The 27,944-nt window shown below is 47.8% G+C and overlaps 1 protein-coding gene across 1 annotated transcript in view; it reads left to right on the plus strand.

Moving 5' to 3' along the window:
- Nucleotides 1-27,944, plus strand: part of RHOQ (ras homolog family member Q) — a 143,559-nt gene that overhangs the window by 86,043 nt on the left and 29,572 nt on the right. The gene's annotated exons all lie outside the window — the stretch shown is intronic.

Consider the following 27,944-nt stretch of genomic DNA (forward strand, 5'->3'; position numbering starts at 1 on the left):
CCGTAAGGACCATGGGGAATAGACGGGCTCCGCAGGAGACATGGGCACTTTAATAAAGAATTTAGATTCTGGTGTGCTCTGGCTCCTCCCTCTATGTCCCTCCTCCAGACCTCAGTTTGAATCTGTCCCCGGACGAGCTAGGTGCTGTTCAGTGAGCTCTCCTGAGCTTGCTGTAAGAAAGTATTTTGTTAGGTTTTTTATTTTCAGGGAGCTCTGCTGGCAACAGACTCCCTGCATCGTGGGACAGAGGGGAGAGAAGCAGCCCTACTCTCTGCAGCTAGGTCCTGCTTCTTAGGCTACTGGACACCATTAGCTCCAGAGGGATCGTACACAGGATCTCACCCTCGTCGTCCGATCCCAGAGCCGCGCCGCCGTCCCCCTTGCAGAGCCGGAAGACAGAAGCCGGGTGAGTATGAGAAGCAAGAAGACTTCGAAATCGGCGGCAGAAGACTCCGTTCTTCACATGAGGTAACGCACAGCACTGCAGCTGTGCGCCATTGCTCCAAACACACCTCACATACTCCGGTCACTGTAAGGGTGCAGGGCGCAGGGGGGGGGGGGGCGCGCCCTGGGCAGTAAATGGACCTCTTTTGGCAAAAGTACACAAATATACAGTTGGGCACTGTATATATGTATGAGCCCCCGCCAAGAAAATGTATATTTAAGCGGGACAGAAGCCCCTTCGTCGAGGGGGCGGGGCTTCTTCCTCAGCACTCACCTGCGCCATTTTTTCTCCACAGCTCCGCTGAGAGGAAGCTCCCCAGGCTCTTCCCTGCAGATACACGGTAAAAGAGGGTAAAAAGAGAGGGGGGGCACATAATTAGGCGCAAAAATCTATATAAAAGGCTCCCCTAGGAGGAGATGGAGCAAATGTGTGTGTGTGAGTGGTGTCTCCGTCGACAACGCCGACACCTGTTTGGATATGTGAAATTAAGTGCTAAGGTAAAATTATTGCACAAAAGATTAGAGAACAGACAGGGAATCTACCCATGTCTGTCCCTATGTCGCAGAGACCTTCAGAGTCTCTCAATGCTCACTATCCAAAATAATAGACACTGATATCGACACGGAGTCTGACTCCAGTGTCGACTACGATAATGCAAAGTTACAGCCAAAATGGCAGGAAAGTATTCAATATATGATTATTGTAATAAAAAATGTTTTGCATATCACTGCTGACTCATCTGTCCCTGACACAAGGGTACACATGTTTAAGGGGAAGAAAGCTGAGGTAAATTTCCCTCCTCATGAAAAAGAGCGGGAATCTCCAGACAAGAGACTGCAGTTTCCCACAAAGAATTCTCAGGGAGTATCCTTTCCCTACTAGGGCCAGGATACGATGGGAATCTTCCCCTAGGGTGTCACGTTTGCCCAAAAGGTAGCGCTGACTTAACAGCTATCCTCAGTAAAAGTACTTTGAAGTCCATTTACACACATTCTGGTACTCTACTCAGACCGGCGATTGTGTCGGCATGGGTTTATAGCGCTGTAGCAGCGTGGACAGATACCTTATCAGCAGAGATTGAGACCCTAGTATGTATATATGTATATGTATATATATATATATATATATATATATATATATATATATATATAAAAGATGCTGTCTTAGATATATATATAAACATGCCCAAGGAGACATTAGTCTACTGGGTTCTAGAGTCAACGCTATGTCGATTTCTGCTTGACGTGTCATGTGGAACATGCAATTGACAGGTGATGCCGACTTAAGAGGCATATGGAAGGTTTACCTTACAAGGCTGAGGATTGTGTGGAGTAAGGGATCTCGGACCTGGTCTCCACAGCTATAGCTGGTAATTCTGATCTTTTGCCTTATATTCCAGCACAGCCTAGGAAAGCACGACATTATCAAATGCAGTCCTTTCGATCACAAGAAACAAGAAAGTCCGAGGTGCGTCCTTTCTTGACAGAGGCAGGGGCAGAGGAAAGAAGCTGCACAACACAGCTAGTTCCCAGGAACAGAAGTCTTCCCCGGCCTCTACAAAATCCACCGCATGTCGCTGGGGCTCCACAGGCGGAGCTAGGCCCGGTGGGCGCACGTCTTCGAAATTTCAGCCACAAGTGGGTTCACTCCCTGTTGGATCCCTGGGCAATAGATATTGTGTCTCAGGTATACAAGCTGGACTTCGAGGAGATGCCTCCTCACCGACGGCCCTGCCGGCTTCCCCCCACGAGAGGGAAATAGTGTTAACTGCAATTCACAAATTGTATCTTCAACAGGTGGTGGTCAAGGTTCCCCTCCTTCAACAAGGAAGGGGTTATTATTCGACCATGTTTGTAGTCCCGAAACCGGACGGTTCGGTCAGAACCATATTGAATTTAAAATCCCTGAACATATACCTGAAAAGGTTCAAGTTCAAGATGGAATCGCTCATAGCGGTCATCGCAAGCCTGGAAGGGGGCGATTTTATGGTGTCTCTGGACATAAAGGATGCATACCTTCATGTCCCCATTTATCCACCTCATCAGGCGTACCTCAGATTTGTGGTACAGGATTGTCATTACCAATTTCAGACGTTGCCGTTTGGTCTCTCCACGGCACCGAGAATAATTACCAAGGTAATGGCGGAAATGATGGTACTCCTGCGGAAGCAAGGAGTCACAATTATCCCATACTTGGACGATCTCCTCATAAAAGCGAGATCAAGAGAGCAGTTGCTGATCAGCGTAGCACTTTCTCTGGAAGTGTAACGGCAACACGGCTGGATTCTAAATATTCCAAAGTCGCAGTTGGTTCCTAAGGCTCGTCTGCCTTTCCTAGGCATGATTCTAGACACAGACCAGAAAAGGGTTTATCTCCCGATAGAGAGAGCTCAGGAGCTCATGACACTGGTCAGGAACCTATTAAAACCAAAACAGGTGTCAGTGCATCACTGCACTCGAGTCCTGGGGAGGATGGTGGCATCATACGAGGCCATTCCCTTCGGCAGGTTCTATGCGAGGACCTTTCAATGGGACTTACCTGACAGGTGGTCCGGATCACATCTTCAGATGCATCGGTTAATTACCCTATCCCCCAGGGCCACGGTGTCTCTCCTGTGGTGGCTGCAGAGTGCTCACCTTCTCGAGGGCCGCAGATTCGGCATTCAGGACTGGGTCCTGGAGACCACGGATGCAAGCCTCCGAGGGTGGGGAGTGGTCACACAGGGAAGAAATTTCCAAGGTCTGTGGTCAAGTCAGGAGACTTGCCTTCACATCAACATCCTGGAACTAAGGGCCGTATACAACGCCCCACGTCAAGCTGAGACCCTGCTTCGCGACCAACCGGTTCTGATTCAGTCAGACACCATCACCGCAGTGGCTCATGTAAACCGACAAGGCGGCGCAAGGAGCAGGGTAGCGAGCCACCAGAATTCTTCGCTGGGCGGAAAATCACGTAAGCGCACTGTCAGCAGTGTTCATCCCGGGAGTGGACAACTGGGAAGCAGACTTCCTCAGCAGACACGACCTCCACCTGGGAGAGTGGGGACTTCATCAGGAAGTCTTCGCACAGACTGCAAGTCGGTGGGTACTGCCACAGGTGGACATGATGGCATCCCGCCTCAACAAAAAACCACAGAGGTATTGCGCCAGGTCAAGAGACCCTCAGGCGATAGCTGTAGACGCCTGGTGACACCGTGGGTGTTTCAGTCGGTCTATGTATTTCCTCCTCTTCTTCTCATACCAAGGTGCTGAGAATAATAAGAAAAAGAGGAGTGAGAACGATACTGCTCACAGAGGACCCGTGGCCTCTTCATCTAAGACAGGACTTGTTGCAACAGGGGCCCTGTCTGTTCCAAGACTTACCGCGGCTGCGTTTGACGGCATGGCGGTTGAACGCCGGATCCTAGCGGAAAAAGGCATTCCGGAGGAGGTCATTCCTACGCTGATAAAGGCTAGGAAGGACGTGACAACTCAACATTATCACCGTATATGGCGAAAATATGTTGCTTGGTGTGAGGCCAGGAATGACCCTACGGAGGAATTCCAGCTGGGCCGTTTCCTTCACTTCCTACAGTCAGGAGTGAATTTGGGCCTAAAATTGGGGTCCATTAAGGTCCAGATTTCGGCCCTATCCATTTTCTTTCAAAAGGAGTTGACTTCTCTACCTGAAGTTCAGACGTTGTAAAGGGAGTGCTGCATTTTGTGCCTCCAGTGGCACCTTGGGATCTTAACGTGGTGTTGAGTTTCCTGAAGTCACACTGGTTTGAACCACTCAAAACGGTGGAATTGAAATATCTCACGTGGAAGGTGGTCATGCTGCTAGCCTTGGCTTCGGCTAGGCGTGTGTCAGAATTAGCGGCTTTGTCACATAAAAGCCCCTATCTGGTTTTCCATGCGGATAGAGCAGAGTTGCGGACCCGTCCACAATTCCTGCCAAAAGTGGTTTCATCTTTTCATATAAACCAACTTATTGTGGTGCCTGTGGCTACTACTGACTTGGAGGATTCCGAGTTGCTTGATGTGGTCAGGGCTTTGAAGGTTTATGTAGCCAGAACGGCTAGAGTCAGGAAAACAGACTCTTTGTTTATCCTGTATGCGTCCAACAAGCTTGGTGCGCCTGCTTCAAAGCAATCTATTGATCGCTGGATCTGTAACACGATTCAGCAGGCTCATTCTGCGGCTGGATTGCTGCTGCCAAAATCAGTTAAGGCCCATTCCACTAGGAAGGTGGGCTCTTCTTGGGCGGCTACCCGAGGGGTCTCGGCATTACAGCTTTGCCGAGCGGCTACTTGGTCAGGTTCAAACACTTTTGCAAAGTTCTACAAGTTTGATACCCTGGCTGAGGAGGACCTTGTGTTTGCTCATTCGGTGCTGCAGAGTCATCCGCACTCTCCCGCCCGTTTGGGAGCTTTGGTATAATCCCCATGGTCCTTACGGAGTCCCCAGCATCCATTAGGACGTTAGAGAAAATAAGATTTTACTTACCGGTAAATCTATTTCTCGTAGTCCGTAGTGGATGCTGGGCGCCTGACCCAAGTGCGGACTTCTTCTGCAATACTTGTATATAGTTATTGCTGCAATAAGGGCTATGTTATGGTTGCATCAGGGTTGAACTGATGCTCTGTTGTTGTTCATACTGTTGACTGGGTAAGTTTATCACAAGTTATACGGTGTGATTGGTGTGGCTGGTATGAATCTTGCCCTGGATTACCAAAATCCTTTCCTTGTACTGTCAGCTCTTCCGGGCACAGTTTCTCTAACTGAGGTCTGGAGGAGGGACATAGAGGGAGGAGCCAGAGCACACCAGAATCTAAATTCTTTCTTAAAGTGCCCATGTCTCCTGCGGAGCCCGTCTATTCCCCATGGTCCTTACGGAGTCCCCAGCATCCACTACGGACTACGAGAAATAGATTTACCGGTAAGTAAAATCTTATTATTACCAGTGTTATCCCCAGAATTTTTTTCCAGTTGGTGGCATCAAGAAGTAGCCGGGTAGGGGCCTTTGCAAATACATTTTTTAAACAGCTCCCAGATACTGTCTCCGCTTGCTGGCTTGACTGATAGCCAGCCCAGACTCTGGCTACACAGAATGCCCCCCCACAATAACAAATACGCGAGAGAGAGGAAGCAGGAGAACCACTGTCGTCCGTGTTCACATGCGACTGTTACCGCCAAACAGTGAACGCTCAGCACTGTGACAAGGCATGACTCGGACACGTCACTGTGCTGAAAGGGGAGAGAGACAGTGCCAGGCAGCAGGATAAAATAAAGCCTGGGGGAGAACACGGATTGTGCAATCACATAAGCTAAGCATGAGCTGAATTAGGGGACTGAATCAAAGGTGGATGCTAATGGCGCAACTGCTGCGTGAAATTATACAAAAGCCGCAGGAGGCATCTTAAGTAAAGAAACTGCCTCCTGACTGCTCCCGTGATCTGCTGCTGTGTCTGAGGGTGCATCGTTGGATCATCTGCGCAAACACTGGACATGTGAGTAACCCTCAAGCTACTCAGAACTGGGCATGCCCCTGTTTTCTGGAACACTGCCCGTTGCTGCCCCTAAAGCAACATCGCAGCCCTTGATCTGCACATGGGCAGTGCGGCTTCTGCACAGATACAAAAACATTGGTGTTGAACGAAAACATTAAATCAACGTACATCTCTGAATCAGGCCCTAGGTAAGTTATATACTTTCCAACTGTCCCCCTTTTTTGAGCATTTTCATCTTTTGGGCCTTATATTTAGCTTTGGGTCCTCTATTGACCGCCAGAAGTATGTATTTATTACCCATATCTATTTATTTAATATTAAGATTTGAACCCAAATGCAACATAAATAAGTCTGCCACAACTGTCCCCCAAATTACGGAAGTGAAAGGAATAAAGTTGCTATTGTGGGCATGAAAACGTGCAACTATTGTAAGATGTACCAGGTTCACATCCAGCATAGGTCCCATTCCCCATGTTATCAGCCATTTGTTCTACTTAAATAATACTCATTTGCTATTTGGCTTCTATAAAACATATTTTTAAAAAAATACACCAACTACAACTCTCCATCTCAGGCTTTGTATATTTTGTCGTTATTCATAATCTAGACACTGATGAAATATCGACATTTTTAGATTGTCCACAAAATGTTCTCGGTGGTACAGTGGGGGCTTTCCTACTTCGGCGCCTCCAGCGGTGCCTTCCAGTTCCAGCAGTCAGCTGGCGGTAACTTCCGGCTGATCCTGCTGTTGCTTCCGGTGCTGAATTTCACTAACCCTAACCTCCCCTCCCGTAACCTTATTAGGGTCTGCCGACATTCTGTCTATGTCAGTGATTCACATGTCAACATTGTGAACATATTTCAACAATGTCAGCATCATCACTGTTGACATTATAAATGATGACCTAATGACTGCTCCTCTACGTCTCTTGTATTAAAATTAGCAACGAAAAAAGCACCTATCGGTGAATTCAAATCAGCCAATCACAAGTGGTTCAATAGTGAGTCTTGTCATCGTAGTGTATTTGTCTGGGAACATGTTACTTACAGTAAGTATTTCTAAAAATAAAATCCATAAGAACAGACCAGAACACCTGTGTAAATCTACTGAGCCAACCAGACAATTGCTCTTGAACAAGGACAGGCATCCAGTAAATCTGTAAACCTAGTTGGCATGGAGACAGCTGTCCATTCAACATCTTTGATACCTTAAGGTGGGTACACACTAATAGATATATCTGCAGATCAATTGATCTGCAGATATATCTATGGACAGATCGGGCAGTGTGTTGAGCATACACACTGCCCGATCCGTCGGGAACTGACGTCATGAAGTGGGCGGGCGTGTACACACGCCCGCCCAGTCCAGCTGTCAATCACCGCCAGCCGCCGCAGCATGTGTACGGGCGGTCGGCCGACCGCCCCCTACACACACAGTGACGCGCCAATATATCGGTAGAAATATTGGCCGTCGGCTGTGCTGCGCGGCCGACGCGATACGTCTGTGAACGACGGAGTTCACAGACGTATCGGCCGTACACACTGGCCGACGGTCCCGCGATATATCGGCCGTTCAAGAGAACGGCCGATATATCGACCAGTGTGTACGGGCCTTTAGTCATTCAGTTTATTCAGTCAAAATTCTCCAGTTTTCCGTCGTTATCAGTTTGTAAAAAAAAAGAAGAAAAAATTATCTTCCTCCAACTTCCCATCTTTTTTTCCCATCTCCAATTACTTGTTTTCTGCACATTCATTTTTTATCCTGCCTCCTCTCATTCATTCTTTTTCTCCTGCCTTCTCCCATTCATGCTTTCTCTCCATCTTCTCCTGTTCCTCCCATCTCCCCAATGCATTCTCTCTCCCCTGCCTCCTCACATTCATTCTCTCCTCCCTCCTCCCATTCATTCTCTCTCCCATCTTCTCCTATTCCGCCTATCTCCCCCAATTCATCCTCCCTCCCGTCTTCTCCTATATCTCCTATTCCTCCTGTCTATTCCTATTCATTTTCACACCCCACCCACTCCAGTTTGCCATATTCCTCCTTTCGGTCCCTGTTTTTTTTTTTTTTCTTTTCCATCTCCCCTGTATCTTTGACCGCACCCATTTTCTTCCCCCTCCCAGTTGCTTCAGAGCACACACCACTTCAATTGGTGGAGTAGCATGTAGCCAGGGGGTGGAGCTAAGGTCCATGTGGGTTTAAAAAAAAAAAAAAATATATATATATATATATATATATATATATATACATATATATATATTTGATACTACTCAGCCATCGATGGCATAGAACCATTGGCTCTCTGTCATTGATGGCAAAACCATCGGCCATCGGTAGTAATCCATCGATATTTGGCAACTATGGCAATGGCCATCCGTACCTCTAGCTGCTGTGCCTGCTATTGCTGTCTGACTGACCCTGCTTCACAGCACACATAACTGTGCCTCCCAACCCCCATATTGCCTTTCTCCTTTGGGTTCCTATCCAGGGAACACAGCTGATATCCAGTGCTCTCCAGAATACGCGTCTCTGGCTGTGCCTTACATGAGAGTGTGACTTGGCATGCATGGAGTGAGGGGTGGGAAGGGTTGTCAGGAGGTGTTGGGGATCCTTCTGTGGCCAATAGGTAGCTGTCAGCAGAGGGCATACATATACACCTCAGCTATAACATTAAAAATCTGAGCAACTTTGACAAATGCCAGACTGTGACAACTAGATGACTGGGCCAGAGCATCTCCAAAATGGATGGTCTTGTGGGGTGTTACCCAGTATGCAGTGGTTATTACCTACCAAAAGTGGTCCAAAGAAGGCTCATTGATGTGCTTGGGGGGCAAAGGTTTAGCCTGTCTGGTCCAATCCCACCGAAGAGCAACTGTAGCACTAATTGCTGAAAAAGTTAATGCTGGCTATGATATAAAGGTGTCACACAGTACATCACAGCTTGCTGCATATGGGGCAGTGTAGCTGCAAACTGGTCAAAGTGCCCATGCTGACACCTGTCCATCTCTGAAAACATCTACAATGGGCATGTGAGCATCAGAACTGGATCATGGAGCAGTGGAAGAAGGTGGCCTGGTCTGGTGAATCACATTTTCTTTTACATCATGTGGACAGCCGTGTGCATTGTTTACCTGAGAAAGAGATTGTAACAGGATGCACTATGGGAAGAAGGCAAGCCGACGGAGGCAGTTAATGCTCTGGGCATTGTTCTGTTGGGAAACCTTGGTACCTGGCATTCATGTGGATGTTAATTTGACACCCACCACCTTCCTAAACATTGTTGCAGACTATCAAAATCTTTGGATTGTTTCATAGCATAGAGCCTTGAAAAAAGCGCCCTGCGTGGCGCTGAAATATCGGCAAGTTATGCCCTAAATATGCTTTTTTCACGCTAAAGTACTACCTTTTCACTAAGTCTGCTGAGTGCCACCTGGTTCTTGCAACAGGGAGGAGGGAGGTGACAGTCCCACTCCAGAGGACCCCATATACTTGTGTGTGTGTGTGTGTGTGTGTGTGTGTGTGTGTGTGTGTGTGTGTATATATTTATATTATATGTCGTCCCAGCATTTACAGCACTGAGCATGGCAGCATCAGAGGACTGGGCAGAGAAGGAGGCGGATTATTCTCCTCATCGCCAGCCTCTTGACAGCATCAATCTGGAGAAGGCTCGCCCGGAGGTGCGGCCATATACTTGACATTCCGCAGCGAAGCACGGGTTTTCAGCTAGTGTGTGTGTGTGTATGTATATATATATATATATATATATATATATGTATGTATGTGTGTGTGTATGTATATATATATATATATATATATATGTATGTATGTGTATATATATATATATAGAGAGAGAGGGAGAGAGAGAGAGGTATGCTGATTACAAGGCATCATCCAAGAATCCCATGTCTCCCAGTGTTGGAGTATGTGGTACAGGAGATGGACCTTTCACATTGTCGTGAAATAAATTTACCATTTTCTTCTAATTAGAACCTGCTGCAGTTTCTGAAACAGCTGTCGGCACAGATCCCGTCAGCTGACTATTTCTTTTCCCTGCACACTGTTGATGAACTGCAGGGAGCCCAAGCATTAGAGGAGTAAATGTTGTATACTACGGCAAGGCTATGAGGGACGTTTATAGAAATCTGACACCCTGCTGAAATACTGACCTGTCTTCCTGCTGTGCGCTTATTAAAATGTCTCACCACTTCTATAACAGTCACCCCTGAGCTGAGCGGCAGTGGAATAAACTTGTGCCTGTGAACTCAGCAATATGTTTATTCCAGTACACTAGTGGGAATGGAAGGTTATCTGGAAGTCAGACACATTTATGCATAGCTATTTACAGGTAGCCATTCCATTGTTTCTAAAAATACAGCCCATTTAGACCTTATCACTAGTGACTTCAAGAGAATGGCTTGCACAGGTTCTCAAACTCGGTCCCCAGGACCCCACACAGTTCATTGTCACCTGTAGATTTTTGAAATGTCACAGTTGGTGACACAGAGTGCTTCTGCCGGGTGACCTGTAAAACATGAACTGTGTGGGGTCGAGAGAGCCGAGTTTAAGACCCACTGGCTTAAAGAACTACTAAAAATAAGAATTTACTCACCGGTAATTCTATTTCTCGTAGTCTGTAGTGGATGCTGGGTACTCCGTAAGGACCATGGGGAATAGACGGGCTCCGCAGGAGACTGGGCACTCTTTAAAGAAAGATTAGGTACTACATCTGGTGTGCACTGGCTCCTCCCTCTATGCCCCTCCTCCAGACCTCAGTTAGGGAAACTGTGCCTGGAAGAGCTGACATTACTAGGAAAGGATTTGGAATCCAGGGTAAGACTCATACCAGCCACACCAATCACACCGTACAACTTGTGATAACTATACCCAGTTAACAGTATGAACAATAGCTGAGCCTCATTCAACAGATGGCTCAGAACAATAACCCTATAGTTAAGCAATAACTATATACAAGTATTGCAGAAGTCCGCACTTGGGACGGGTTCCCGGCATCCACTACGGACTACGAGAAATAGAATTACCGGTGAGTAAATTCTTATTTTCTCTGACGTCCTAGTGGATGCTGGGTACTCCGTAAGGACCATGGGGATTATACCAAAGCTCCCAAACGGGCGGGAGAGTGCGGATGACTCTGCAGCACCGAATGAGCAAACTCAAGGTCCTCCTCAGCCAGGGTATCAAACTTGTAGAATTTTGCAAACGTGTTTGATCCCGACCAGGTAGCAGCTCGGCAAAGTTGTAAAGCCGAGACCCCTCGGGCAGCCGCCCAAGAAGAGCCCACCTTCCTCGTGGAATGGCTTTTACTGATTTAGGATGCGGCAGTCCAGCCGCAGAATGTGCAAGTTGAATCGTGCTACAGATCCAGCGAGCAACAGTCTGCTTAGAAGCAGGAGCACCCAGCTTGTTGGGTGCATGCAGGATAAACAGCGAGTCAGTTTTTCTGACTCTAGCCGTCCTGGAAACATAGATTTTCAGGGCCCGGACTACGTCCAGTAACTTGGAATCCTCCAAGTCCCGAGTAGCCGCAGGCACCACAATAGGTTGGTTCAAATGAAACGCTGATACCACCTTAGGGAGAAATTGGGGACGAGTCCTCAATTCTGCCCTGTCCATATGGAAGATCAGATAAGGGCTTTTACATGACAAAGCCGCCAATTCTGACACACGCCTAGCCGAAGCCAAGGCCAAAAGCATGACAACTTTCCACGTGAGATACTTCAACTCCACGGTCTGAAGTGGCTCAAACCAATGTGATTTTAGGAAATCCAACACTACATTGAGATCCCAAGGTGCCACTGGAGGCACAAAAGGGGGCTGAATATGCAGCACTCCCTTAACAAACGTCTGAACTTCAGGCAGTGAAGCCAGTTCTTTTTGAAAGAAAATAGACAGGGCCGAAATCTGGACTTTTATGGATCCCAATTTTAGGCCCATAGTCACTCCTGACTGTATGAAGTGCAGAAATCGACCCAGCTGAAATTCCTCTGTTGGGGCCTTCATAGCCTCACACCAAGCAACATATTTTCGCCATATGCGGTGATAATGTTTTGCTGTCACATCCTTCCTAGCTTTTATCAGCGTAGGAATGACTTCAACCGGAATGCCCTTTTCCATCAGGATCCGGCGTTCAACCGCCATGCCGTCAAACGCAGCCGCGGTAAGTCTTGGAACAGACAGGGCCCCTGTTGCAACAGGTCCTCTCTGAGAGGAAGAGGCCACGGATCTTCTGTGAGCATGTCCTGCAGATCCAGATACCAGGCCCTTCGAGGCCAATCTGGAACAATGAGACTTGCCTGTACTCCCCTTCGTCTTATGATCCTCAATATTTTTGAGATGAGAGGAAGAGGAGGGAATACATAGATCGACTGAAACACCCACGGTGTCACCAGGGCGTCCACTGCCACTGCCTGAGGGTCCCTTGACCTGGCACAATACCTCGGAAGCTTGTTGTTGAGGCATGACGCCATCATGTCTATTTGAGGAAGTCCCCACTGACTTGCAATCTCTGTAAAGACATCTTGATGAAGCCCCCACTCCCCTGGATGGAGATCGTGTCTGCTGAGGAAGTCTGCTTCCCAGTTGTCCACTCCCGGAATGAATACAGCCGTTAAGGCTTTTTTTTAAGGCTTTTATCAGCGTAGGAATGACTTCAACCGGAATGCCCTTTTCCATCAGGATCCGGCGTTCAACCGCCATGCCGTCAAACGCAGCCGCGGTAAGTCTTGGAACAGACAGGGCCCCTGCTGTAGCAGGTCCTGTCGGAGCAACAGAGGCCAAGGGTCCTCTGAGATCATTTCTTGTAGTTCCGGGTACCAAGTTCTTTTTGGCCAATCCGGAACGATGAGTATAGTTCTTACTCCTCTCTTTCTTATTATCCTCAGTACCTTTGGTATGAGAGGAAGAGGAGGGAACACATAAACCGACTGGTACACCCACGGTGTCACTAGAGCGTCCACAGCTATCGCCTGAGGGTCCCTTGACCTGGCGCAATATCTTTTTAGCTTTTTGTTGAGGTGGGACGCCATCATGTCCACCTGTGGCCTTTCCCAACGATTTACAAGCAGCTGGAAGACTTCTGGATGAAGTCCCCACTCTCCCGGGTGGAGGTCGTGCCTGCTGAGGAAGTCTGCTTCCCAGTTGTCCACTCCCGGAATGAACACTGCTGACAGTGCTATCGCGTGATTCTCCGCCAATCGGAGAATCCTTGTGGCTTCTGCCATTGCCATCCTGCTTCTTGTGCCGCCCTGTCGGTTTACATGGGCGACCGCCGTGATGTTGTCTGACTGAATCAGCACCGGCTGGTTTTGAAGCAGGGGTTTTGCTTGACTTAGGGCATTGTAAATGGCCCTTAGTTCCAGAATATTTATGTGTAGGGAAGTCTCCTGACTCGACCATTGTCTTTGGAAGTTTCTTCCCTGAGTGACTGCCCCCCAACCTCGGAGGCTTGCATCCGTGGTCACCAGGACCCAGTCTTGAATGCCGAATCTGCGGCCCTCGAGAAGATGAGCACTCTGCAGCCACCACAGCAGAGACACCCTGGCCCTCGGGGACAGGGTGATCAACCGATGCATCTGAAGATGCGATCCGGACCACTTGTCTAACAGATCCCACTGAAAGATCCTTGCATGGAACCTGCCGAAGGGAATTGCTTCGTAAGAAGCTACCATCTTTCCCAGGACTCGCGTGCAGTGATGCACCGACACCTATTTTGGTTTCAGGAGGTCTCTGACCAGAGATGACAACTCCTTGGCCTTCTCCTCCAGGAGAAACACCTTCTTCTGTTCTGTGTCCAGAATCATACCCAAGAACAGCAGACGCGTCGTAGGAACCAGCTGCGACTTTGGGATATTCAGAATCCAGCCGTGCTGTTGTAGCACTTCCTGAGATAGTGCTACTCCGACCAACAACTGCTCCATGGACCTCGCCTTTATAAGGAGATCGTCCAAGTACGGGATAATTATAACTCCCTTCTTTCGAAGGAGTATCATCATTTCGGCCATTACCTTGGTAAATACCCTCGGTGCCGTGGACAGACCAAACGGCAACGTCTGGAATTGGTAATGGCAGTCCTGTACCACAAATCGGAGGTACTCCTGGTGAGGTGGGTAAATGGGGACATGTAGGTAAGCATCCTTGATGTCCAGTGATACCATAAAATCCCCCTCTTCCAGGCTTGCAATAACCGCCCTCAGCGATTCCATTTTGAACTTGAACTTCCTTATATAAATGTTAAAGGATTTCAAATTTAGAATGGGTCTCACCGAACCGTCTGGTTTCGGTACCACAAACATTGTGGAATAGTAACCCCGTCCCTGTTGAAGGAGGGGAACTTTGATTATCACCTGCTGGAGGTACAGCTTGTGAATTGCCACCAGTACTACCTCCCTTTCCTTGGGAGTAGCTGGCAAGGCTGATTTGAGGTAACGGCGAGGGGGAGACGTCTCGAACTCCAGCTTGTATCCCTGAGATACCACTTGTAGAACCCAGAGATCCACCTGTGAGCGAACCCACTGGTCGCTGAAGTTCCGGAGACGGGCCCCCACCGCACCTGGCTCCACCTGTGGAGCCCCAGCGTCATGCGGTGGACTTAGTGGAAGCAGGGGAGGATTTTTGTTCCTGGGAACTGGCTGTCTGGTGCAGCTTTTTCCCTCTACCCCTGCCTCTGGGCAGAAAGGACGCGCCTCTGACCCGCTTGCCTTTCTGGGGCCGAAAGGACTGTACTTGATAATACGGTGCTTTCTTAGGCTGTGAGGGAACCTGAGGTAAAAAGGTCGACTTCCCAGCTGTTGCTGTGGACACGAGGTCCGAGAGACCGTCCCCAAACAATTCCTCACCCTTATAAGGCAAAACTTCCATGTGCCTTTTAGAATCAGCATCACCTGTCCACTGCCGAGTCCATAATACTCTCCTGGCAGAAATGGACATTGCATTAATTCTAGATGCCAGCCGGCAAATGTCCCTCTGTGCATCCCTCATATATAAGACTACGTCTTTAATATGCTCTATGGTTAGCAAAATAGTATCCCTGTCAAGGGAATCAATGTTATCTGACAGACCATGCTGCTGCAGCACTACACATCCATGCTGAAGCAATAGCAGGTCGCAGTATAGTACCTGAGTGTGTATACACAGACTTCAGGATAGCCTCCTGCTATCCTGAGACGGCAGTGCCACCTTTTTTGATAAGCGTGTGAGCGCCTTGTCCACCCTAGGGGATGTCTCCCAGCGTAACCTATCCGTTGGCGGGAAAGGGTACGCCATTAGTAACCGCTTAGAAATCACTAGTTTCTTATCTGGGGAACACCACGCTTCTTCACACAATTCATTTAACTCATCAGATGGGGGAAAAGTCACTGGCTGCTTTTTCTCCCCAAACATAATACCCTTTTTTGTGGTAACCGGGTTAATGTCAGAAATGTGCAACACATTTTTCATTGCCGTAATCATGCATCGGATGGCCCTTGTGGATTGTACATTTGTCTCATCCTCGTCGACACTGGAGTCAGACTCCGTGTCGACATCTGTGTCTGCCATCTGAGGTAGCGGGCGTTTTTGAGTCCCTGATGGCCTATGAGACGCTTGGGCAGGCGCGGGCTGAGATGCCGGCTGTCCCAAAGCTGTTACGTCATCGAACCTTTTATGCAAGGAGTTGACACTGTCGGTTAATACCTTCCACATATCCATCCACTCTGGTGTCGGCCCCGCAGGGGGCGACATCACACTTATCGGCTCCTGCTCCGCCTCCACGTAAGCGTCCTCATCAAACATGTCGACACAGCCGTACCGACACCGCACACACACACACACACACACACACACACACACACACACACACACACAGGGAATGCTCTGACTGAGGACAGGACCCCACAAAGTCCTTTGGGGAGACAGAGAGAGATTATGCCAGCACACACTAGAGCGCTATATAACAGAGGGATTTACACTACTACAAAGTGAATTTTCCCCCAATAGCTGCTTATTATCACAATTTGCGCCTAAATTTATGTGCCCCCCCTCTCTTTTTTACTAGAGATGAGCGCCTGAAATTTTTCGGGTTTTGTGTTTTGGTTTTGGGTTCGGTTCCGCGGCCGTGTTTTGGGTTCGAACGCGTTTTGGCAAAACCTCACCGAATTTTTTTTGGCGGATTCGGGTGTGTTTTGGATTCGGGTGTTTTTTTCAAAAAACACTAAAAAACAGCTTAAATCATAGAATTTGGGGGTCATTTTGATCCCAAAGTATTATTAACCTCAAAAACCATAATTTACACTCATTTTCAGTCTATTCTGAATACCTCACACCTCACAATATTATTTTTAGTCCTAAAATTTGCACCGAGGTCGCTGTGTGAGTAAGATAAGCGACCCTAGTGGCCGACACAAACACCGGGCCCATCTAGGAGTGGCACTGCAGTGTCACGCAGGATGTCCCTTCCAAAAAACCCTCCCCAAACAGCACATGACGCAAAGAAAAAAAGAGGCGCAATGAGGTAGCTGTGTGAGTAAGATTAGCGACCCTAGTGGCCGACACAAACACCGGGCCCATCTAGGAGTGGCACTGCAGTGTCACGCAGGATGGCCCTTCCAAAAAACCCTCCCCAAACAGCACATGACGCAAAGAAAAAAAGAGGCGCAATGAGGTAGCTGTGTGAGTAAGATTAGCGACCCTAGTGGCCGACACAAACACCGGGCCCATCTAGGAGTGGCACTGCAGTGTCACGCAGGATGTCCCTTCCAAAAAACCCTCCCCAAACAGCACATGACGCAAAGAAAAAAAGAGGCGCAATGAGGTAGCTGTGTGAGTAAGATTAGCGACCCTAGTGGCCGACACAAACACCGGGCCCATCTAGGAGTGGCACTGCAGTGTCACGCAGGATGTCCCTTCCAAAAAACCCTCCCCAAACAGCACATGACGCAAAGAAAAAAAGAGGCGCAATGAGGTAGCTGACTGTGTGAGTAAGATTAGCGACCCTAGTGGCCGACACAAACACCGGGCCCATTTAGGAGTGGCACTGCAGTGTCACGCAGGATGTCCCTTCCAAAAAACCCTCCCCAATCAGCACATGATGCAAAGAAAAAGAAAAGAAAAAAGAGGTGCAAGATGGAATTGTCCTTGGGCCCTCCCACCCACCCTTATGTTGTATAAACAAAACAGGACATGCACACTTTAACCAACCCATCATTTCAGTGACAGGGTCTGCCACACGACTGTGACTGATATGACGGGTTGGTTTGGACCCCCCCCCCAAAAAAGAAGCAATTAATCTCTCCTTGCACAAACTGGCTCTACAGAGGCAAGATGTCCACCTCATCATCACCCTCCGATATATCACCGTGTACATCCCCCTCCTCACAGATTATCAATTCGTCCCCACTGGAATCCACCATCTCAGCTCCCTGTGTACTTTGTGGAGGCAATTGCTGCTGGTCAATGTCTCCGCGGAGGAATTGATTATAATTCATTTTAATGAACATCATCTTCTCCACATTTTCTGGATGTAACCTCGTACGCCGATTGCTGACAAGGTGAGCGGCGGCACTAAACACTCTTTCGGAGTACACACTTGTGGGAGGGCAACTTAGGTAGAATAAAGCCAGTTTGTGCAAGGGCCTCCAAATTGCCTCTTTTTCCTGCCAGTATAAGTACGGACTGTGTGACGTGCCTACTTGGATGCGGTCACTCATATAATCCTCCACCATTCTATCAATGTTGAGAGAATCATATGCAGTGACAGTAGACGACATGTCCGTAATCGTTGTCAGGTCCTTCAGTCCGGACCAGATGTCAGCATCAGCAGTCGCTCCAGACTGCCCTGCATCACCGCCAGCGGGTGGGCTCGGAATTCTGAGCCTTTTCCTCGCACCCCCAGTTGCGGGAGAATGTGAAGGAGGAGATGTTGACAGGTCGCGTTCCGCTTGACTTGACAATTTTGTCACCAGCAGGTCTTTCAACCCCAGCAGACTTGTGTCTGCCGGAAAGAGAGATCCAAGGTAGGCTTTAAATCTAGGATCGATCACGGTGGCCAAAATGTAGTGCTCTGATTTCAACAGATTGACCACCCGTGAATCCTTGTTAAGCGAATTAAGGGCTCCATCCACAAGTCCCACATGCCTAGCGGAATCGCTCCGTGTTAGCTCCTCCTTCAATGTCTCCAGCTTCTTCTGCAAAAGCCTGATGAGGGGAATGACCTGACTCAGGCTGGCAGTGTCTGAACTGACTTCACGTGTGGCAAGTTCAAAGGGCATCAGAACCTTGCACAACGTTGAAATCATTCTCCACTGCGCTTGAGACAGGTGCATTCCACCTACTATATCGTGCTCAATTGTATAGGCTTGAATGGCCTTTTGCTGCTCCTCCAACCTCTGAAGCATATAGAGGGTTGAATTCCACCTCGTTACCACTTCTTGCTTCAGATGATGGCAGGGCAGGTTCAGTAGTTTTTGGTGGTGCTCCAGTCTTCTGTACGTGGTGCCTGTACGCCGAAAGTGTCCCGCAATTCTTCTGGCCACCGACAGCATCTCTTGCACGCCCCTGTCGTTTTTTAAAAAATTCTGCACCACCAAATTCAAGGTATGTGCAAAACATGGGACGTGCTGGAATTTGCCCATATTTAATGCACACACAATATTGCTGGCGTTGTCCGATGCCACAAATCCACAGGAGAGTCCAATTGGGGTAAGCCATTCCGCGATGATCTTCCTCAGTTGCCGTAAGAGGTTTTCAGCTGTGTGCGTATTCTGGAAACCGGTGATACAAAGCGTAGCCTGCCTAGGAAAGAGTTGGCGTTTGCGAGATGCTGCTACTGGTGCCGCCGCTGCTGTTCTTGCGGCGGGAGTCCATACATCTACCCAGTGGGCTGTCACAGTCATATAGTCCTGACCCTGCCCTGCTCCACTTGTCCACATGTCCGTGGTTAAGTGGACATTGGGTACAGCTGCATTTTTTAGGACACTGGTGACTCTTTTTCTGAGGTCTGTGTACATTTTCGGTATCGCCTGCCTAGAGAAATGGAACCTAGATGGTATTTGGTACCGGGGACACAGTACCTCCAACAAGTCTCTAGTTGGCTCTGCAGTAATGATGGATACCGGAACCACGTTTCTCACCACCCAGGATGCCAAGGCCTCAGTTATCCGCTTTGCAGTAGGATGACTGCTGTGATATTTCATCTTCCTCGCAAAGGACTGTTGAACAGTCAATTGCTTACTGGAAGTAGTACAAGTGGGCTTACGACTTCCCCTCTGGGATGACCATCGACTCCCAGCGGCAACAACAGCAGCGCCAGCAGCAGTAGGCGTTACACGCAAGGATGCATCGGAGGAATCCCAGGCAGGAGAGGACTCGTCAGAATTGCCAGTGACATGGCCTGCAGGACTATTGGCATTCCTGGGGAAGGAGGAAATTGACACTGAGGGAGTTGGTGGGGTGGTTTGCGTGAGCTTGGTTACAAGAGGAAGGGATTTACTGGTCAGTGGACTGCTTCCGCTGTCACCCAAAGTTTTTGAACTTGTCACTGACTTATTATGAATGCGCTGCAGGTGACGTATAAGGGAGGATGTTCCGAGGTGGTTAACGTCCTTACCCCTACTTATTACAGCTTGACAAAGGGAACACACGGCTTGACACCTGTTGTCCGCATTTCTGGTGAAATACCTCCACACCGAAGAGCTGATTTTTTTGGTATTTTCACCTGGCATGTCAACGGCCATATTCCTCCCACGGACAACAGGTGTCTCCCCGGGTGCCTGACTTAAACAAACCACCTCACCATCAGAATCCTCCTGGTCAATTTCCTCCCCAGCGCCAGCAACACCCATATCCTCCTCATCCTGGTGTACTTCAACACTGACATCTTCAATCTGACTATCAGGAACTGGACTGCGGGTGCTCCTTCCAGCACTTGCAGGGGGCGTGCAAATGGTGGAAGGCGCATGCTCTTCACGTCCAGTGTTGGGAAGGTCAGGCATCGCAACCGACACAATTGGACTCTCCTTGTGGATTTGGGATTTCGAAGAATGCACAGTTCTTTGCTGTGCTGCTTTTGCCAGCTTGAGTCTTTTCATTTTTCTAGCGAGAGGCTGAGTGCTTCCATCCTCATGTGAAGCTGAACCACTAGCCATGAACATAGGCCAGGGCCTCAGCCGTTCCTTGCCACTCCGTGTCGTAAATGGCATATTGGCAAGTTTACGCTTCTCCTCCGACAATTTTATTTTAGGTTTTGGAGTCCTTTTTTTTCTGATATTTGGTGTTTTGGATTTGACATGCTCTGTACTATGACATTGGGCATCGGCCTTGGCAGACGACGTTGCTGGCATTTCATCGTCTCGGCCATGACTAGTGTCAGCAGCTTCAGCACGAGGTGGAAGTGGATCTTGATCTTTCCCTAATTTTGGAACCTCAACATTTTTGTTCTCCATATTTTAATAGGCACAACTAAAAGGCACCTCAGGTAAACAATGGAGATGGATACTAGTATACAATTATGGACTGCCTGCCGAGTGCAGACACAGAGGTAGCCACAGCCGTGAACTACCGTACTGTACTGTGTCTGCTGCTAATATAGACTGGTTGATAAAGAGATGTCTATGTAACTATGTATGTATAAAGAAGAAAGAAAAAAAAACCACGGTTAGGTGGTATACAATTATGGACGGACTGCCTGCCGAGTGCAGACACAGAGGTAGCCACAGCCGTGAACTACCGTACTGTACTGTGTCTGCTGCTAATAATATAGACTGGTTGATAAAGAGATGTCGTAGTAGTATGTATGTATAAAGAAGAAAGAAAAAAAAACCACGGTTAGGTGGTATACAATTATGGACGGACTGCCTGCCGAGTGCAGACACAGAGGTAGCCACAGCCGTGAACTACCGTACTGTACTGTGTCTGCTGCTAATATAGACTGGTTGATAAAGAGATGTCTATGTAACTATGTATGTATAAAGAAGAAAGAAAAACAAACCAAGGTTAGGTGGTATACAATTATGGACGGACTGCCTGCCGAGTGCAGACACAGAGGTAGCCACAGCCGTGAACTACCGTACTGTACTGTGTCTGCTGCTAATATAGACTGGTTGATAAAGAGATGTCTATGTAACTATGTATGTATAAAGAAGAAAGAAAAAAAAAACACGGTTAGGTGGTATACAATTATGGACGGACTGCCTGCCGAGTGCAGACACAGAGGTAGCCACAGCCGTGAACTACCGTACTGTACTGTGTCTGCTGCTAATATAGACTGGTTGATAAAGAGATGTCTATGTAACTATGTATGTATAAAGAAGAAAGAAAAAAAACCACGGTTAGGTGGTATACAATTATGGACGGACTGCCTGCCGAGTGCAGACACAGAGGTAGCCACAGCCGTGAACTACCGTACTGTACTGTGTCTGCTGCTAATATAGACTGGTTGATAAAGAGATGTCTATGTAACTATGTATGTATAAAGAAGAAAGAAAAAAAAACCACGGTTAGGTGGTATACAATTATGGACGGACTGCCTGCCGAGTGCAGACACAGAGGTAGCCACAGCCGTGAACTACCGTACTGTACTGTGTCTGCTGCTAATATAGACTGGTTGATAAAGAGATGTCTATGTAACTATGTATGTATAAAGAAAAAAGAAAAAAAAAACCACGGTTAGGTGGTATACAATTATGGACGGACTGCCTGCCGAGTGCAGACACAGAGGTAGTCACAGCCGTGAACTACCGTACTGTACTGTGTCTGCTGCTAATATAGACTGGTTGATAAAGAGATGTCTATGTAACTATGTATGTATAAAGAAGAAAGAAAAAAAAACCACGGTTAGGTGGTATACAATTATGGACGGACTGCCTGCCGAGTGCAGACACAGAGGTAGCCACAGCCGTGAACTACCGTACTGTACTGTGTCTGCTGCTAATATAGACTGGTTGATAAAGAGATGTCGTAGTAGTATGTATGTATAAAGAAGAAAAAAAAACCACGGTTAGGTGGTATACAATTATGGACGGACTGCCTGCCGAGTGCAGATACAGAGGTAGCCACAGCCGTGAACTACCGTACTGTGTCTGCTGCGACTGGATGATAAATGATATAAAAAATATATATATATCACTACTGCAGCCGGACAGGTATATATTATATATTATATATTATATAATGACGGACCTGCTGGACACTGTCTGTCAGCAGAATGAGTTTTATTTTTATAGAATAAAAAAAAAAACAACACACAAGTGAAGTCACACGACGAGTGTTTAACTTTTTCAGGCAATCACAATATAAGTATACTACTAACTATACTGGTGGTCAGTGTGGTCAGGTCACTGGTCAGTCACACTGGCAGTGGCACTCCTGCAGCAAAAGTGTGCACTGTTTAATTTTAATATAATATTATGTACTCCTGGCTCCTGCTATAACCTATAACTGGCACTGCAGTGCTCCCCAGTCTCCCCCACAATTATAAGCTGTGTGAGCTGAGCAGTCAGACAGATATATAATATATATAGATGATGCAGCACACTGGGCTGAGCCTGAGCAGTGCACACAGATATGGTATGTGACTGAGTCACTGTGTGTATCGCTTTTTTCAGGCAGAGAACGGATATATTAAATAAACTGCACTGTCTGGTGGTCACTCACTATATAATATTATGTACTCCTGGCTCCTGCTATAACCTATAACTGGCACTGCAGTGCTCCCCAGTCTCCCCCACAATTATAAGCTGTGTGAGCTGAGCAGTCAGACAGATATATAATATATATAGATGATGCAGCACACTGGGCTGAGCCTGAGCAGTGCACACAGATATGGTATGTGACTGAGTCACTGTGTGTATCGCTTTTTTCAGGCAGAGAACGGATATATTAAATAAACTGCACTGTCTGGTGGTCACTCACTAGTAAACTCTCTGCACTCTCTACACTTCTACAGTACTCCTCCTAGTCCTAAGCTCCAGTAAATCTCTCTCTCTTATAATCTAAATGGAGAGGACGCCAGCCACGTCCTCTCCCTATCAATCTCAATGCACGTGTGAAAATGGCGGCGACGCGCGGCTCCTTATATAGAATCCGAGTCTCGCGATAGAATCCGAGCCTCGCGAGAATCCGACAGCGTCATGATGACGTTCGGGCACGCTCGGGTTAACCGAGCAAGGCGGGAAGATCCGAGTCGCTCGGATCCGTGTAAAAAAAGCTGAAGTTCGGGCGGGTTCAGATTCCGAGGAACCGAACCCGCTCATCTCTATTTTTTACCCTTTCCGTAGTGTATACTGCAGGGGAGAGCCTGGGGAGCGTCCTTCCAGCGGAGCTGTGAAGAGAAAATGGCGCTGGCTGTGCTGAGGAAGATAGCCCCGCCCCTTCAGCGGCGGGCTTCTCCCGCTTTTTTAATAATATTTATGGCGGGGGATTGGGCACATATACAGTTTAGAACTGTATTATGTGCATTTTGCCAAGTAAGGTAATCTAATTGCTGCCCAGGGCGCCCCCCCCCCCCAGCGCCCTGCACCCACCAGTGACCGGAGCGTGTGGTGTGCTGTGGGAGCAATGGCGCACAGCTGCAGTGCTTTGCGCTACCTAATTGAAGACCGGAGTCTTCAGCCGCCGATTTTCTCTGGAATCTTCCGTCTTCTGGCTCTGCAAGGGGGACGGCGGCGCGGCTCCGGGAACGGACGATCGAGGTCGGGCCCTGTGTTCGATCCCTCTGGAGCTAATGGTGTCCAGTAGCCTTAGAAGCACAAGCTAGCTACAAGCAGGTAGGTTTGCTTCTCTCCCCTAAGTCCCACGTAGCAGTGAGTCTGTTGCCAGCAGATCTCACTGAAAATAAAAAACCTAACAAATACTTTCTTTTTTAGTGAACTCAGGAGAGCCCACTAAGTGCATCCAGCTCTGGCCGGGCACAGATTCTAACTGAGGTCTGGAGGAGGGGCATAGAGGGAGGAGCCAGTGCACACCAGATGTAGTACCTAATCTTTCTTTAGAGAGTGCCCAGTCTCCTGTGGAGCCCGTCTATTCCCCATGGTCCTTACGGAGTACCCAGCATCCACTAGGACGTCAGAGAAATTTACATTACATTTATCTGTTGTGCCGACACCTCAGTCCTTTTTTTGTTTTTCGGGGTATCCTCCCCATCTCTCTACCCCCTTAGTCTCGTTACCCCTTATTTCCTGTTACCCTCCCATTTTCCTTTCCTTCTGTTCTACACACTGTTTGGGACTATTTTCTAGATTGCTCAACACATTGTTTGGGATTTATTTCTTCTAGACTGCCCAACTCGCTGTTTGGGACTGTTTGCCAGCTAGCCATACAGGCTGTTTGGGGCTGTTTGCCAGCTAGACATACATGCTGTTTGGGACTGTTTGCCAGCTAGCCATACATGCTGTTTGGGACTGTTTGCCAGCTAGCCATACACGCTGTTTGGGACTGTTTGCCAGCTAGCCATACACGCTGTTTGGGACTGTTTGCCAGCTAGCCATACACGCTGTTTGGGATTGTTTGCCAGCTAGCCATACACGCTGTTTGGGACTGTTTGCCAGCTAGCCATACACGCTGTTTGGGATTGTTTGCCAGCTAGCCATACACGCTGTTTGGGACTGTTTGCCAGACTGCCCAACACATTGCTTCTAACAGCTACCAGAGCAGCTAATTCATCCAACAGAACAGTATGTTTATAGATGCTAAAGTGCTAAGGACTTAATGCTTCTGATTTTATATATATATATATATATATATATATATTATACACACACACTGCTCAAAAAAATAAAGGGAACACTTATAGTGTGTTGTTTTAACTCCAAGACCACTTCTCAGCTCCTATGCTTTCTGGCTGATGTTTTGGTCACTTTTGAAAGCTGGCGGTGCTTTCACTCTAGTGGTAGCATGAGACGGAGTCTACAACCCACACAAGTGGCTCAGGCAGTGCAGCTCATCCAGGATGGCACATCAATGCGAGCTGTGGCAAGAAGGTTTGCTGTGTCTGTCAGCGTAGTGTCCAGAGCATGGAGGCGCTACCAGGAGACAGGCCAGTACATCAGGAGACGGGGAGGAGGCCGTAGGATGCCAACAACCCAGCAGCAGAACCGCTACCTCCGCCTTTGTGCAAGGAGGAACAGGAGGAGCACTGCCAGAGCCCTGCAAAATGACCTCCAGCAAGCCACAAATGTGCATGTGTCTACTCAAACGATCAGAAACAGACTCCATGAGGGTGGTATGAGGGCCCGACGTCCACAGGTGGGGGTTGTGCTTACAGCCCAACACCGTGCAGGACGTTTGGCATTTGCCAGAGAACACTAAGATTGGCAAATTCGCCACTGGCGCCCTGTGCTCTTCACAGATGAAAGCAGGTTCTCACTGAGCACATGTGACAGACGTGACAGAGTCTGGAGACGCAAAGGAGAATGTTCTGCTGCCTGCAACATCTTCCAGCATGACCGGTTTGGCAGTGGGTCAGTAATGGTGTGGGGTGACATTTCTTTGGGGGCCGCACAGCCCTCCATGTGCTCGCCAGAGGTAGCCTGACTGCCATTAGGTTCCGAGATGAGATCCTCAGACCCCTTGTGAGACCATATGCTGATGCGGTTGGCCCTGGGTTCCTCCTAATGCAAGACAATGCTAGACCTTATGTGGCTGGAGTGTGTCAGCAGTTCCTGCAAGACGAAGGCATTGATGCTATGGACTGGCCCGCCCGTTTCCCAGACCTGAATCCAATTGAGCACATCTGGGACATCATGTCTCGCTCCATCCACCAACGCCACGTTGCACCACAGACTGTCCAGGAGTTGATGGATGCTTTAGTCCAGGTCTGGGAGGAGATCCCTCAGGAGACCATCCGCCACCTCATCAGGAGCATGCCCAGGCGTTGTAGGGAGGTCATACAGGCACGTGGAGGCCACACACACTACTGAGCCTCATTTTGACTTGTTTTAAGGGGATGCGGTCAGGATGCCGCCGGACGGAATCCCGGTGGTCGAAATACCGACACCGGAATCCCGACCGCCACAATCCCGACATATTCTCCCTCCGTGGGTGTCCACGACACCCATAGAGGGAGAATATAATAGTGTGCCGAGCGTAGCGAGGCACCGTGCCCGCAGCGTGGCGAGCCCGCAAGGGGCTTCGTTCCGCTCACCACCCCTGTCGGGATTCCGGCGTCGGTATTTCGACCGCCGGGATTCCGACCGGCGGCATTTAGTACTGATCCCGTTTTAAGGACATTACATCAAAGTTGGATCAGCCTGTAGTGTGTTTTTCCACTTTAATTTTGAGTGTGACTCCAAACCCAGACCTCCATGGGTTAATAAATTTGATTTCCATTGATAATTTTTGTGTGATTTTGTTGTAAGCACATTCAACTATGTAAAGAACAAAGTATTTAATAAGAATATTTCATTCATTCAGATCTAGGATGTTATATTAGTGTTCCCTTTATTTTTTTGAGCAGTTTGTGTATGTACATATATATATATATATATATATATATATATATATATGCACACACACACACACATATCATTCATTTGATGATAAAAACAATGATTCCATGTATTTTTGCAAAGCAGGCTCTTTCTGTACGTCACAAGCTGTTTTCACTTGTATTTGAAATTCCTATTGTATATCCACCCTCTAACTGAAGCGTAATGTGTACAGATAGGAAATTCATAGTTAGCAATTTTTGTTGCTCACTGAACAGGAAGATAAATGGTCTTTTAGGAAAGTGGTCCCTTTTCAAGGACAGTGTATTTCTAGCTGCCTTTTCCAGGTAATTTAACTTTACATCATCACAATAGTTCTGTTTCTTGCACTCCTGCATGAGTGCAGTTTCCATGTGTTCAATGGACACAGTTGTGTAGAATTTATTACTGTGCTTCCAGTCATTGGCGTGTTGTAGAATATCTTAAAACTGATTCGACTCTAGTAGGGTTGTGCTGGATGTTTTAATTGTCCTTAAGCAAGCAGTTGTTTGTACCAGGCAACCCATTAGTGATCAGGAACTCACAAGGAACTGAATATAGGCAACATAGATTAGGGGGTCTATTCAATGCCTGTCGGAATTGGTGTTAAGTTGGAAGGACGGCAGTTTCCGACTTTTTTGGGTCGAATCAGGATTCGACCTATTCAATGGAGTTGCCTTTTTCCAACTTGTCAGAAAACACGTGAATCGGCAGATTAGCCGCGGATCCACGTGTTTTGTCGAATTAGCGGCCAATTCCTACAGGTTTTTGGCCCGTTTTCGACAACGCTGATCCGACTTCAAAAAAAGTCAAATCAGCATTGTTGAAAACTGGGCAAAACCTGTCGGAAATGCCCGCTAATTGAATACTGACCTGTCGGATCCTCTCCTTCGACCCCTAGATATCAATCTTATTACACCTAGTTATCAAAGGTGTTTGGGCATGACATGCATGGAAAAAACATATGAATATTGCTCCACAATCTCCCCTCACTGTAAACAGCAGATCAGGCACGAAAAACAATTGAATCGCGCCCCCAGAGCTGAAATGCTAAATGCGACACAAAGTAGTAAATAAATAAAAAATGAGGAACTGAAAGTCCAGACAAATGAATAATGTAAATAGTGTTCACGGACTTGTCACATGGTAGGGGTCCACTTTATCAGTACAATCCAGCTATATTCACTGAGGTCCCTTGGTGCCTGGCCACTGTGCAGGGCACGATGCGGCTGCCGACCACGTCTGGTCTCAGTGCTGTCTGTGAACACCTGTATGCAGGTAAGCGCCTGATTTCAGAGTTACAGCAGTAGCAGCTGCGGGAACCTTATTAAAGGTTGGCTAGCTCAACAAAGAATCTCCTAATTGGCTGCAAGGTACAGAAACGATAATTCTAGTAGGGGGTCCAATGCATGGGCAAGAGAGAGTAAACCTCTGATCGGTTTCACCAGGTTGTGCATATCCTGCATAGCATTGCAGTTTTTAACTCTTTATATATGAAGGATTTAACCAGAAGATATGGGTGTCTGAGCCGAAATATTCACAATTGATTGCTGTTGCTTTCTG

Source organism: Pseudophryne corroboree, chromosome 4 (genome assembly GCF_028390025.1).
Source record: "Pseudophryne corroboree isolate aPseCor3 chromosome 4, aPseCor3.hap2, whole genome shotgun sequence".
Lineage (NCBI taxonomy): Eukaryota > Metazoa > Chordata > Amphibia > Anura > Myobatrachidae > Pseudophryne > Pseudophryne corroboree.